Source organism: Macrotis lagotis, chromosome X (genome assembly GCF_037893015.1).
Source record: "Macrotis lagotis isolate mMagLag1 chromosome X, bilby.v1.9.chrom.fasta, whole genome shotgun sequence".
Classification (NCBI taxonomy): Eukaryota; Metazoa; Chordata; class Mammalia; order Peramelemorphia; family Peramelidae; genus Macrotis; species Macrotis lagotis.
This window is the reverse complement of record NC_133666.1, coordinates 321,339,721-321,354,701: the sequence shown is the minus strand read 5'-3', so window position 1 is coordinate 321,354,701 and position 14,981 is coordinate 321,339,721. Positions and strand designations below refer to the sequence as shown.

Below are 14,981 nucleotides of genomic sequence, written 5' to 3'. Positions count from 1 at the left end.
CCCATTACCTTACAAAACTCAAAAATAATCAAAGTGACTCTGAGAAAATCATTTAAACTGCTTGCATCAGTTTCCTCATACGTAGAATGAGCTGGAGAAGGAAATGGCAAACCACTCTAGTGTCTTTGCCAAGATATCTCCTGGGGTCAGGTAGAGTAATATATGATTGGAATGACTAAACAGCAACAAACAACAACTTCCCCACTCCAGACCCACTGTTTATACATTATACCATCTAGCTACCCCTAGAAGGAAATGCTATTATTACTACTACCATTTTATAGTTGACAAAACTAATGAAGATAAAGGTTAAGTGATGATGAGGGTCAAATGGCCAGCAAGTAGACTAAGGCAGGTCTGAAATCATTGGTTTTCTGACTCTGGGTCCAGAGTTTTATCCACTTTGTAACCTAGCTAAAGTCTTTCCTCTGCAAAACACAGCATGCCATTTTTCAAGAGCCTAAGAAGAGAGAAACTAGCTATTTCATGAAGACAACATCATTCAAATACTTATGTACCAGTGAGCAAAACATCTGTCTGTCACTGATTGTGTCTATACAAGCATAGCCTAGATAGATGAAAGTGACTTCTCAAAATTCATGAAGTGTTTCTCTTTGGAAACTGGGCTAAGGAACAAAGTGAACAACTATCGGGATACTGTCCATTCAAGGGGGATGCAAAGAAGATTTAACATTGTCTCTGTCACAATGCTTCCAAATTATTCATATTGGTTCTTCTGTCTGGAATGACCACACCATTCCCTACCACCAATGCTCATTCTATACATCCTTTACGAGCCAGATCAGTTTTCTTTTCCTTGTTTCAATTCTAGCTCACAGTGATTTCTCTGTTTGTTAAACTTCAATAGCATTTTTTCAGTGCCTCTTATTTGATATTAGACTTCTTGGTACCATTTTTATTATTATTACCTTAATTCTTGTTTGTTTGACATTTCATTTGTCTATAAATTCTATGAGAGAAGGAACTGTCTTACACTTCCTAGATTTTCCACAATTGCTAAGAGAGAACACCATGGCAAATACAACTCCAGGTCAGAAGTTGGGGAGATCCACTTTGAATCTTCCCTTAAATACTTTTATCTGAGGGTCCCTGTGAAAAGACCCTGGACTTTGATGAGCCCTTTGTGAGGTGTGTGTGTATGTGTGTATCTTGGGGAAGTTTTAATAGTATTTTCTTTATAATATTGTGAAAGTAAGAGAATGTATATAAAGTACTTTGCAAACCTTCAATACTGTATGAAAGACAGATATTACCATTACTGGTGGGAGACCACATGGTATAGTGTTTAGAGAGATGGTCTCAAAGCCAATAAGATCTAGGTTAAGGTCTTGCCTCTGACTCCTGCTGTCTATGTGACTATCTAATTTTATAAGTTGTGGAGAATTCCTTTTGGAAGAAGGGGTTTCCTGTTTCCTCCCCCATTGAAATCACAGGACTAGCCAGTATTCTTATTCTTATTAATATATAGCAGTAAGTAAATGATTGATTAATTAGTGATCATATGAATGCAATTTAGGGAAAGTATTACAAAGATTGATTTCTTGCAAAAATATGAAACCCCTTGGACAAAAGTCATTTTGAGTTAGCACATACTCATATTATGGGGGAGGAGAATTCAAAAGATGGGGCACCCACGATGCAACACAAACACATACTAGTAAAAACCCTTTTTACTGCAGAGGAGAAAGGAGACTCATTAGTGGCATAACAGTGCCATAAGCCAACCTCCTCCAGAGGCACAGAAGTTCATAGCAATGAAAAAGACATTGGGAGAGGCTGTTGCCATCTGTAAGCTTACATGTTGATGGCTTGAGGGAAAAGATTGAAATTATTCAGAAATACTGATGAAAAAGTTCATAGTCATGAAGGCAAGAATTAATAGAATATAAATAGAAGATGTTCCTATAATATATATATATATATATATATATATATACACACACATATACATATACACATTTATGTACCTGGTACATATGCACAATATTAGCCACTACATTTATCTGTACTAATATATTACATGTATATGCATATCTGCATACATGTATAAATATTATGCATAATGTAAATACCTACAAATATTTAAATGCATAATCTATATATCTATAGATACACATACATACATACATGATATGTATATATACTTTCACCCTTTATTTTTTAATAAAGTCTGCTACCTTGAATCACATATATTGTTTTTGAGACCTTTTGAATGGCATCCCTCCATATATATAGAGAGATACAGCTAGAAGTCTAAGGTCTAGTGATCAGCTTATGATCCACAATGTTTCCCAATGATTATATCTGTATATTTTTCCTCCTCTGCGAATGGGGAACAGTAGCCCACCCTGCCAGGGAGTGACAGCAGTTGACGGCTAGAATATTAAAATTTGATGCTTGTGACTTGGGTTCAATAAAAATACATCAAAAAGGATGAAATCTTTCCAATTCAGTTGCGCATTTTGCTTTGCAATTTTCTGAACAAAAGTAACTGGAATCTCGATTGAAGCACATTGCAAAGTCCCATCACCTGCATCTTTCAGAATATGACCTGACACTGCCTTCTCCATTTTCCATTTTCTCAGTTAAATGCATAGCATATTTGTAAACGATGTTTATTTTTATTGTAAATAGAGTTTAGGTTCCCCTTGTTATTGTACTTCTATGCTTTTACCTCTGCCCTTATCTGAATAGCTCCCTTTACTGAAGGGGAATCACCAAGAGATAGGAAACTCCTCCCTGACAAGTTCTTTAAGGGAAAGTTTAGTTCCAAGTTAATATTTCAATGTCATTGCAAGATGAGTATTGTAAAAGTGTGCCTTCATATTCTTTAAGAATAATTTTCATTTGTAGCTTCTAGCAGAATCACATTTCTCAAATTTTCAGCTTAAATGTAACAAAACCTCAGAGTAGCATTGGGGTAGGAAGGGAGTGTAAAGAAAAGGAATAGAAAGCAATGAATTTTTTTCCTCTTAGAGAATAGACTGGTGCCAAAAAGCTGCTATCAAAATTATACCTGAAGTTCCTGCTTCGGGAGGTCATACTAGTAATATGTGATAGAGATAAGTTTTGAACCTGACATAAAAATCAGCATTCTTGTCACTCTGTTATACTTCCCCTCAACAGATACAAGGAGCTCACATCTTAGACATGAGATAGAATATTGGAAGACTTATCAGATTCTTTCTAACCTTGCTATGATTTTTCTTCTGTGCCTTCTCTGAGGAACTGAATATTTTTAATCCATACTTTCCTCTTAACCCTATTAGGAAAGTGAATGCTTATTTCTCAAGTTTTAAGAGATTCAAATGAAATCAGCACTTATGTTCTGTGCACATATTTCCATGTATTAACAAAAGGAATTAAAGATACTTTGGATTATGATGATACAGACTGATACTTTAAAAACCCTAGTTACAGATATCTTTCTATGATTAATTGGTTCTGCGAGCTTGGGGAAGTCAGTTAAATAACAGTTGTTCTAAATAGTAATTTGCTAAGGTCACATTCAAATGAGAGATCAGGGGAGTAGAGGAAAGACAGACATACAGAGACAGAATGAGACATCAGCTTTAGAGACAGAGTAAGAGATCAATAAATAAGGAAGTTTCGGCTGTTATATAAAGTAATATCTGTTTCCAGGAAAGGGAGAGAAGAAAAAAGATAAAGAAGTAGAAGAAGCAAAAGTAGAAGTAGAAGTAGAAGCAGTATATGCAGCAGAAGCTGAAGGTGGAGAAGGAGGAGGAGGAAGAAGGAAAAGGAAGAGGAGGATAAGAAAATGATGATGATGATGATGATGATGAAGATATAGAAGGCATAAAATAAAAATAAAGGACATCATTCTTCTCATGAAATTGATCTTTTATAAAATATATACATATTCATCACTAAATATAATCAGTTGTTAATATCAGTAAATTTCTGATTTGGAAAATATCATATTAATCTAATCTCTACCTAAAGTATGAATCATCTCTATAACATTTCTGAACATTATTATTATCTAGCTCTACTTGACATCCTATTACAAAAGATTGTCCACTATTTTCTGAAGCAGATTTCTTATATTTTTAGCAGCTCTAATTATTAGAAAAATGTTCTTTTTGTTAAGCTGGAATCTTCCTTATTGTAGTCTCCACTGTTGGTCTTGATTCTATCTCTCAGCCTTTCAAATATTTAGAGGCAATGATTGTGCTCCCTCCCTCCCCCAAATCTTCTCTTCTCCAAGCCAAATGTCACCACTGAATTCAATTGGTCCTTATCTATCATGTAGTTGAGGATATTTATCCCCCTCAATGCCTTCCTGGGAATCTTCTTCTAATCACCCAGATTCACAATCTAGATAATTTCCTTTATGCCTCACTTTCATCTCCAATCTTTTGTCAAGGCCTGTTGATTCCATTTTCCTAACATTTCTTGAATACACTCTCTTCTCTCCTGACAGACACTACTCTAGCACAAGCCCTCATCACCTCATTCTGAGACCATTGCAATAAGCTTATTATTGACCTTTCTTCTTCAAACCTAGTCCATCAAACTGATTTTCCTAAAGCACAGGTCTAACCATCCCCGCCCCCCATTTTCAATAAACTCCAGTGGTTCTCTATTTCCTCAGTTTGGTGTCCAAAATCCTTCATAACCTTTCTGATACTCCCCACTTCTTCTGCTTTATTCCTCCTTATTCCTTCCCTTCTATGTTCTTGATCCTGATATTAAGCATTTTCAATGACTATCCCATATCTGGAATTTTCTCCCTCCTCATCTCTGTTCCCAGATTCTGTGACTTTCTTTCAATTCCATATGAAAGTTCACCTTGTATAAGAAACCTTTTTTGATCCTCCTTAATGCAAATTTCTTCCTTTTATCATCTTCAATTTATTCTGCCTATATCTTGTTTTGTACAAAGTAATTAGCATATTGTCTCTCCCGTTAAATTGAATTCCTTGAGAGCAAATATTTTTTGGGGGAGGCAATTTTAGTTTACTTTTGTTGGTTTTTGTTTTGCTATTTGTTTGTATCCCCAGTGGTTATCACAGCTCCTGTGTTTAGCATAGTGCTTAGCACATGATAATGCTTGTCTTTCATTCTTGAAGAAGGCCATGACATCAAGCCTTTACATGCATATGCTGCTTAATAAATGTATCTTGACTGTCTATCAAGTTTGGAAATGGTCCAATTAAAATGAAATGCCTAGAATTAAGCGATGTTTCTACAGTTGTTCTTTTAAACAGAAAAGTAGAATGGGACTTTGGCTCTCTGAGCCTGAACATTACAGTCATAAAAGTTGACCTACTAATGACAAGGCCGTACTGTTATACAACCTCTACAGGCAAGTCCAAATCATTTAAGTCAAATACCTTATTGATTCTATTGAAATCAGCAATAAGAATTTCAGCCAACAGAGTCTGGCATAAGTTTAAAGCAGTGATGGGTGATTTGGCTAGATAGTTTACTTTTTGAAATGTTATGTAGATGCTATGTGACTACAGCCTAAGTCTTGGGAGGGGTAGAGTAAACTGAAAATGAACAATCAACAGAATATGGGGATCTTGGTCAGGGACAATGGAGGATATTTCAGGACGCTTTTTGCACAGTAAATTTGAACCATGTGAATAATACCTAATATGGCCTACATACCTTGCTCTTATCTGAAGTAGAAGCTTAGGTCCTTAATGTTAGACAAAGTCCTCACTTATTAAAGTCAACATATGCAGCCAGAAACATTCAAGGTAGTTACGTAGGCAGAGTATTAATCAATGATTTATAAATCAAAAAATATTTATGGAGCATTTGTTGTGTTTCTATCCCCTGCAAATGAAAAAGTAACAAATCAATCAACAAAGATTTGTTATGTCCCAATGACATGATCCGTACCCACTTTGAGTTTGTAATCTAATTGAAGATGTGGCTCCAAGGGAAAGGAAATAATTAGAAAGTGTGTTTGTGTGTGTGTGTGTGTGTGTGTGTGTGTGTGTGTGTGTGTGTTGTGTGTATATGTGTGTCTTTTAATTTAGTTGGTACTATTCCTCTAATATTCAGGAAGAATATAGAAAACAATTTTGGGAGGAGAATATTTCCTTGACTATATGTGGAGAATTTTTTTGATGGAAACTTCTTCACAGTATGCATCTAGATTCCTCTGTAGTTTAGTATCTGGAGAGGTCTGAATGCACTGATCAGTCCAGTGACTTTCATAGGGTCACAAAGCTCATATGAGTTAGATATAAATTTGAACTCAAGGTCTTCCTGACTCTAAGGTCTATCTATTCTATTCATTAAGACAATAATAGGATATCAGATTTGTGGAAGTACTTATAAAAATATTGAATACATTTTTATAGAAATTCAGAGAAGGGAGAGGTCATAGTAGGCTGCAATAATCAGGAAGAATTTATAGAAGATTTTGGATTTTTACTGAGACTCAATGTTTGTAGATATTTAGAAAAATAAGTAAAGAAGTATTCCAAAAAAAGGAGAAGATATGCGGAAAAACAAAGAAACAGAAGTTAAGGAGGCAGAAAAATGGTTAAAAAAAAGAAGCAGAATTTACAGTCTCCAGAGGAAGAAGAGAAGATTGAAAAGGAGAAAATGAAAAAGATGGAAAAGGACAAATGGCCAGTTTAAAAAATATGTAAAGTGTTATATCACATCTCTAACTGCAGAGAAAGGAGAAAGAATGAAGATTTTTTAGAGGAGTCATGGAAAATTCAGATTTGATATAATAATGCAACTTCTAAAAAATGTCATTGCAATGCCTTCTGATTTTTGAGGTTGCAAGGATCCCCAAGACCCTAATTGACAAAGATGCAGCTGGAATCTCCATGGAGCTTCAAGTTGTTCTTGAGTTTTCTGTGGAAACAGAAGAGAAATCAAATTCCTCTTGTAAAAATTTCTTTGGATTCTTTTCAAGTTCAATGCTGAATCAAAGCCCAATTCAAGACTGTGCCAGGTTCTATTTTTTTTTTTGCATATTCCCATCATCTTCTAGTGACGATGACTTTTATTATTGCAACCTCAAATTACCTTAACCCAATCCTCTCTCCAAGAAGCAATCAGATTAGAAGAAATAGGATATTATGAATCTTGCTTAATGCCTTTCTCTTTACCATTCTTCCTAATCTTTATTGCCTGTGCACTGCAACTACATGCATGAAAAGATAAGACAATTTTCCAAAGACAGTCTAAAATCCCAACAGGTAGGATATAACCATCTGGAGTCCAACAAGTACATCATTTTTTTTCCTTTAGTGAGACAGTTTTCAGTTTTATGAAAGGAGTCCCAATAGGCATGGGTCTGCTACCTATTCGTAATTCCCTTGAATTAATAAAGATAATAATAATAACAACAATAACAACAGTGATGCAATGTTTCTTTAATGTCATGCTCTGAATTATAAACAGCAAGTTGGCACATATCTCATTTTATTCATTCTAATTACAATTGCCCTGTCACTGAGATGCCATCCCGACTAAGAACAAATCAGGTAGCATGTCCCTGGGGTCCTCTTAGTAACAGGAAGGCTGTCTCCAGCGGCATCAACACAACAATTTCTTCTCTCCTTCTTCAAAGTGGAGGGTCCCTCTGGACAATTTCACATTTGATTATTTTTCACTAGCCTCTCTGTCTTCTGCTGCTTGATTAGCATCTTACTCACCTAAAAAATTAGACTAAAATATGTGGCCACAGAAAAATAAAGAATATTCCCTGCATCATCATGCCTTCAAATGTACATATACACACATATCCATCCTCATAAAACAATATCTTAACATCAAAGATTTGGAAATTCCATTCAGGGTAGGGATGGAAGTATGTGCATACTTACTGTAAGTACTGACATAGTCACTGATCTAGGGATGTGAGCAACATATTCTTCCAGAGGAAAAGCAAGAATATTTAAATAATTTCAATCTAATTAGTGGCTCTATTTCTTCCTTTTTATTTTTAAAATTTCAACTTTGTTGAAAGAGACAGATAGGAAGGCATGCAGGAACATAAATACATAGAGATGGAGGGTTAAACAAAGAGACAAAAACAGTCACTAAGAGACAGAAAGATAGAGGCCAACACAAAAAGACAAGGAATAAAAGGAAAGGAAGGCAGGAAGCAAAGAAAAAAGGATGGAAGAATGAGGCAGGGAGTAAAGGAAGGGGGGGGGGCCAATCAGACACTAAATCTGGTTCTCTTCAACTTCATAATAATTATGCTTGTGCTTCATTATTGTGATTTCTGTAGTTGAAACATTTAGGGTTTTTTTTTTTAGGTTTTTGCAAAGCAAACAGAGTTAAGTGACTTGCCCAAGGCCACACAGCTAGGTAATTATTAAGTGTCTGAGACCAGACTTGAACCCAGGTACTCCTGACTCCAGGGCCAGTGCTTTATCCACTATGCCACCTAGCCAACCCAACATTTAGTTTTTATGTTTTGTTCTCATTCGGGTGAAACACATTTCTTTGGCATGTTGAAATTAGCTATAGATGGGAATAAAAATAAGACAATATAATTGGCATGGTCAATACATAGTTGATTCTCCAAACCAGAACCATCCTGAAGGTTCTATGAATCCAGACTAATTTTATAATTTCCCTCTTTCCAATAGGGTTGGTGGGGGTTAGTGGAAAGGAGTACATTTGGGGGCTATTGGTGCTCAAAAAATGTGGTTCCTGTATTTACATAACATCAACCTTATTCCTATACATCTTATCACTAGGCAAAGTGGTACTGCTCTTCTTTACTTAGGCAATCCTCTATACACAGGGCACTCCTTTTAGAATTTATTTTTTTATTAGCACTTCATTAGTATTCATTTAAGTCTTTTTTTACCCTATATAGCAATTTCGGGGGGGGGTAAGAATCACACAATATACATACCCAGGTCCACAATCCCTAAGGGAATTGCCAGCCTAAAGTAGAATCTTGACTATTTATGCCTCCTGATTTTATAATAATTACTACATGTCTATATCACATTTCATAACTTTACAATGAAGTAGATTTTTCTCCTATAAGAAAGAGAAGTAGATTCTGGATAAGTCTGATTTGACTTTCCCTACTTGGTTTCAGCTATTATACCTGGCCTGAAAAAGAATGATCACCTGTATACTGTCATTCCAATGAATAAACTGTCTGACCTTAATAGCTCTTGACTGTCCTTTAGATACATGGCCCATAAGTTTTTACCACTAGTAGGTGTCTCTTCTATTGTTCTTATTGACATTCCTATCATTTCCCTAAGGACACCTTCAGCACTTTAAGGACCCCCTCCCCAGGGCCCAAGATGGATCTGAATACATGGCAAGTATACAATAAGAGTTTATTGAATTGAATTGGTTGCACCAATGGTAAAAATTTCTCAAGAATTCTTACCAAATTACCATGTATAGGTAATGGGACTGGAATCAGAGAATCAAAGATTTGAGCTGGAAGGTACCTTGGGAATAATAGGTGAAACTATTTTAGAAATAAGAAAACTGAGGTCTAGAAAAATTATTAAGTAATGAGGGATGAAGGAACCAATGTAGATGCCAGCAGGAACATCCTAATAGGCAAAGAGGAGATTAAAAGCAGAGAAAGGTTCAGATACTCTGCATTTTAGGCAAACTGACTTACTTTACTTGTAGTTCCCTGAATTCCTTTTCATAGGCTCTCCCACATGCCTGAAATTCACTCAATTCTTATCTCCTGCTCTGAGAATATTTACTTTTCTTCAAGACTTAGTTTATAGCATTATATATTTCTAGATTTTTAGTTGTATAAAATCTCAGAATCATTCAGATTAACCACAAACTAACAAACCAGTATACTAGACAAGTTGTCATCTAGATATTGACTGAATTCCTCAAAGAAGAACCCTCTATCCTATTCCAATATAATGAAACTCATTTAGATAGAATTGTTTCTCTTTAACTTCCATCCATTATTCCTACTTCTGCACTTTGGGGAAAAACAAAATAAGCCTAATTTCTTTTCCTTAGGATAACATTTCATATACTTGAAATATATATATATATTTCATATACAGCTACCATCCCACATGCCCTTTCTTTTCTCTGATCCAGGTTAATAAAAGAATTTCTTCTAACCAATTCGCATATGACATCAACTCAAATCCTTTCACCATCTTGATTGACTTCTATGATTATTTTCATGGCTGTCAATTATTTTTCAATATTTGGAGATGGACACAAAGGCAAAAACCAAGATGACAGAGTAAAAGCTAGGACCCAGATTAACTTTTCCAAATTCCCCTTCAAACAATTTTAAAATAATGCCTCAAATCAAATTTTGGAGTGGCAGAGCCAAGAAAAGAATAAAAAGAGACATTTTTCCAGACTAAGATGATTTAGAGGGTCTGCAGGCAATGTGTGTAATACCAGTGTCTGCACAGACCTGGAGCTGCCTTGGAGACTGTTGTGACAGCAGCAGCAGCAACTTTAAGAACTCAAAGTCCTGAGATAATAAAGGTGCCAGACAACTGATAAGAGAGTACAAGGGATCTTGTGCTGGTACTTAATGCAACTGGTGCTGATAGGCAATTCTGTTTCCCATAAACAGTTCTACAGTAGAGAGAACTAGAACTCATGGCTGCAGAGGAACTGGGCTTCTTCCTGGTTAAAGATTAGAGTTCAGTGATCACATCTCTCCTAGGATAACTCCAACTTAGAAGCACCAAAACTTTGCAGATCCCCAGAACTAGCATAATGAATTAGAAATAGAATGAAACAACACAGTCTATGTCACTTTTAAACAAAGTATAATTTCTGATCTCTTTAAAAAGTAGATAAGGCTAAATGTAAAAGAACAAAAATTCAGTGAAAAAAAGAATTCTTTAAAAAGCAAGCAGAAAAAGTACAAAAGTTCAGTCAAGAAAATAATTCCATAAAAATTGGAATTGTTTAAGTAAAAGCTAATGATTCCATTAGACTTCAAGAAACAATAAAACAAAGCAAGAAGAATGGGAAAATAGAAGAAATGTGAAATATCTAATTTGAAACACAACTGGCTTGGAAAATAGATAAAGGAGAGATATGACTTAAAATAACTTAGATTACCTGGAAGTCACGATAAATAGTCTAGAAATTATCTTTTAAAAAATTATCAGGGTAGCTAGGTGGTGCAGTGGATAGAGCATGGCAGTGGAGTCAGGAGGACCTAAGTTCAAATCTGACCTCAGATGCTTAATATTTACTTAGCTATGTGACCCTGGGCAAGTCACTTAACCCCATTGCCTTAAATAAATAAAATTTTAAAAAAAGAAATTAAAAAAAGAAATTTTCAAGGAAAACTGTTCCAGTACCTTAAAAATAGAAATGGGAAGAATCCTTCCAGTCTCTCCTGAAAGATCCCCCAAAGAAAATTCTCATGACTATTATAGTCAAATTCCAGAGCTCCTAGGTCAAGGAGAAAATTTTGTAACAAACAAGAAATAAACAATTAAAATATCATGGAACCACAATCAGGATCACATGAGATTTCATCATCTCTGCATTAAGTTTCTGCTTAGAAAATCATATTCTGGAAGGCAAAGGAGCTAGGATTATAATCAATAAAGTAACAATTTTTTTCACAAGTTTCTCTGATATAAGTCTTATTTTTCAAATATCTAGGGAAATCAGTAAAATTTATAGGAATGTCAAACATTCTTTAATTGTTGAATAGTCAAGGGATAGGAAATCATATGGGAAAAAAATGATTTGATCAGATAAAATGAAATTTGATCAGATAAAAATAAATTAAACAGAGTAGTAATATATGGAATGCTGTACCTGTAATCAGGTAGACTTGAGTTCATATCTCATCTCAAGTACTTTCTAGCTGTGTGACCCTGGGAAAGTCACTTAACTCTATTTGTCTCAATTTATTAATCTGTAAAATGAAATGGAGAAGGAAGTGCCAAACTACTTCAGTATTTTTACCAAGTTAACCCCAAATGACATACAAAAAGTTGGCTATATTTGAAATGACAAGCAACAAACAGTAACAACAAAGTAAAGGAACTCTGAGTTATCTCCTTATACCTATCAAAATTGAAAAATGCACATTAATGATTTATGGTGAAGTAGTGAACTAGATATCCATTGTAGAGGATATTCTGGCACTATGAATATCCAGCACTATTATTATCAGGTTTAATTAGATCTATACCCCAAAGAAATTTAAAAAGGGGGGGTAAGTATATGTACAAAGATATTTGTAATAGCATTTTTTGTGGTGGCAAAGAACTGGAGATTAAGGGGTTGCTTATCACTTAGGGAAAGTCTAAACAGGTTGTGATAAAGGGTTGTGATGGAATTGAATTGTGAATGGATCCAACCTCTCTGGAGAACAATATGGAGCTATGCCCAAAAAGCAACAAAAACAATTCATATCCTTTGACTAGCAATTCCAATTCTAGACCTATATCCAGAAGAAATCATAAAAATTGGGAAATGCCCCACATGTTCCATAATATTCATAGCAGCTCTTTTTTGGAACTGGAAATTGAGGGGATACCCATCGATTCAGGAATGATGAACAAGTTATGGTATATGAATGTTATGGAATATTATTGTTTTATAAGAAACTATAAATAGTCAGACTCTAGAGACTCATGGAAAGAATTATAGGATCTGATGCTGAGTGAAGGGAGCAGAACCAAGAGAACACTGTACACAGATGTGATCAACCTTGATGGAAGCAGCTCCTTTCAGCAGTACAGAGAGCTAGGACAACTCCACTAGATCAGCTATGGGCAATGCTATCCCTATCCAAAGGAAAAATTACAAAACAAAGGAAAACAAAGGAAAAAGCCTTCAGAATCTGATGACACTACATTCACTTTTTAAAAATATATATATATATATTTATTTCCCTTAATCCTAATTCCTCAATTTATAAATGTGTTCAACACAAATGTGTATGTACAATTTAAGCAATGTAGGGGTAAGCATAGATTGTACTGGAATCATTCTTCCATTTGAATTCTAGCCATTAATGACTAGTCTTTGGGTCCTACCCTTCAGCCAAACACAAATCCATTTTTTTCCATTATCATCTAGTCAATATACTGTATAGATTATGGGCAGTGTATCTCAAATGGAAGGGGGTTGTGGGGACAGGTAAACCTCTAACTTCTACAAGTTTATAATGTTGCTATACCCCCTTAATATAGTAAAATAACAGAATTCTCATGATCTTCTGGCAATGGTCTTAATGCACCAGTGATGCTGAACCTACAAAATACAGTGTTGCTTTATAAAGAGAAAAAAAATTGATGGGAATTAATGGAATATAGACTATAACATTCTTAGCTCAGTAATGAATATGTTATTCTAGTAAAAACTGAACTATCAAGTACATGGTTCACATACCATCAAGGGAATTCTTAGGTCAAGTTAACACAAATCTATCAAAGATGAATTCTGTATAAGAAAACTACAACCCATAATAGTAATAATATCAAACAGAAGACACATAATTATAATTAGTTCATTTGTCCTACCTCTGACTATGAAGAAGAGAGAAAGAGACGCAAAGACAGAAAGAGATAGAGGGAGATCAAGAAGAGAAAGAGACAGAGACAGAGACAAACAAGGCAACAAAGCCATGCCTCTGGGCATCTGTGATTTAGCTCACCTCCTTGTTAGAGAATAGTTGGTCAGCCAATATGTCTAGGAAAAAAAAAAAACTTGAGTTGTGCACAATCAGTAAGAAAGGGAAGAAATGTTTGAGTTTACTGGTTCCTAGAATGAGAATAATGGGAGGAACAGAACCTCCTGAATTTTCTCCTTCATATTAATAAAGTTAAAACTCCAACAGATCCATCTAGCTTACTCAGTTTAGTTATAAACTAGGCAAAAACTGTTTTATATGCTTTCTCAGCATTATCTCTTTAGAGATGATACAACAATTATCCATTTAAAAAAATTGCTGGCAGATATCAGTTTTGAATGTATCCTTATTAACTAAACAGAGATCCATGTCATTCTTGGGATGCCCAACATCAAATGAAGAGGCTCTTGTCCTATATCTATGATGAAAGTGACCCCCCTCAACTTTGACACAGATTGAAAATTTAGGGAGAGGTGGCACAGGTCATTTTATTGAACTTATTCCTATTCAAAAAGCTAGTAACCATGACATTGTAAAATACAAGAACAGAGGACTTTTTAATGTTAATTCTGTTGATGCACCAATAATAACCATAATCACATCTACCATATTCCCCCAAATTGAAGAAACTAAGGACATAGCTAATAAGATTTTTGTTCCTAAGACATTTACAAAGAAAGTGGGAAACTGGAATACATCACAATACATGATAATACTTCATAACCTTAGTAGGATGATGATACCTTATATTATGACTATCACCTTACCAAAATTGAGAGAAATTGAGGACCCCTTGTAGCACTGTTATCATCTAAGTTATTATCTTCTCTGAGGAATCTTTCCTGGTTACCCTGGTAATTAGTGCTCGCTGGCTTCTCAAGTTGTCTGGTATTTATTTCCATTTATTGGTATATTGTATTCCTCAGTAGACTGAAAGTTCCTAAAAGGCAGAAACGATTTCATCTTGATGTTTGAGTATTTAGTGCTTAACATGATGGCAGGTTTATATAGATGTATATTGAATCTAATTGTTAAAAGAAAGGCAATTTGATAAAAAAGCAAAAACAAACCAAAAAAAAAAACTCCTGAGGAAACTGGAAAACAGTGTGATGGAAAACATGTTTGCACCATCACCTTCTTTCATATTCTTCAGTAAGTTCCAAATAGGTGCTCAACCTAAAAATAAAATGTCTCCTAACGAATGGAGGAAAACAGATTGAGCTATTTTATTAAGAATTATTGCTAGGGGCTGAATTCTTAACCAAACCAAGAATAGAGGAGATCAAAAAGATAAAAGAGACAATTTTGACACAAAAAGTAGTGTAGCAGCACATAAGGGAATCTGTAAATAGGAAAAAAATACCTTTGT

At 34.9% G+C, this 14,981-nt stretch overlaps 1 long non-coding RNA gene across 8 annotated transcripts in view; it reads left to right on the top strand.

The window, feature by feature from the left end:
• LOC141501163 (uncharacterized) overlaps positions 1–14,981 on the top strand; it is a 257,020-nt gene that overhangs the window by 43,119 nt on the left and 198,920 nt on the right. Inside the window, exon 4 of one of the 8 annotated variants that reach the window (XR_012472161.1) lies at positions 3,664–3,861. The exons of the other annotated variants lie outside the window; for them this stretch is intronic. This is a non-coding gene — a long non-coding RNA (uncharacterized LOC141501163). Of the gene's footprint in view, positions 1–3,663; positions 3,862–14,981 lie in introns of those variants that run through there. 8 annotated transcript variants of the gene reach the window in all.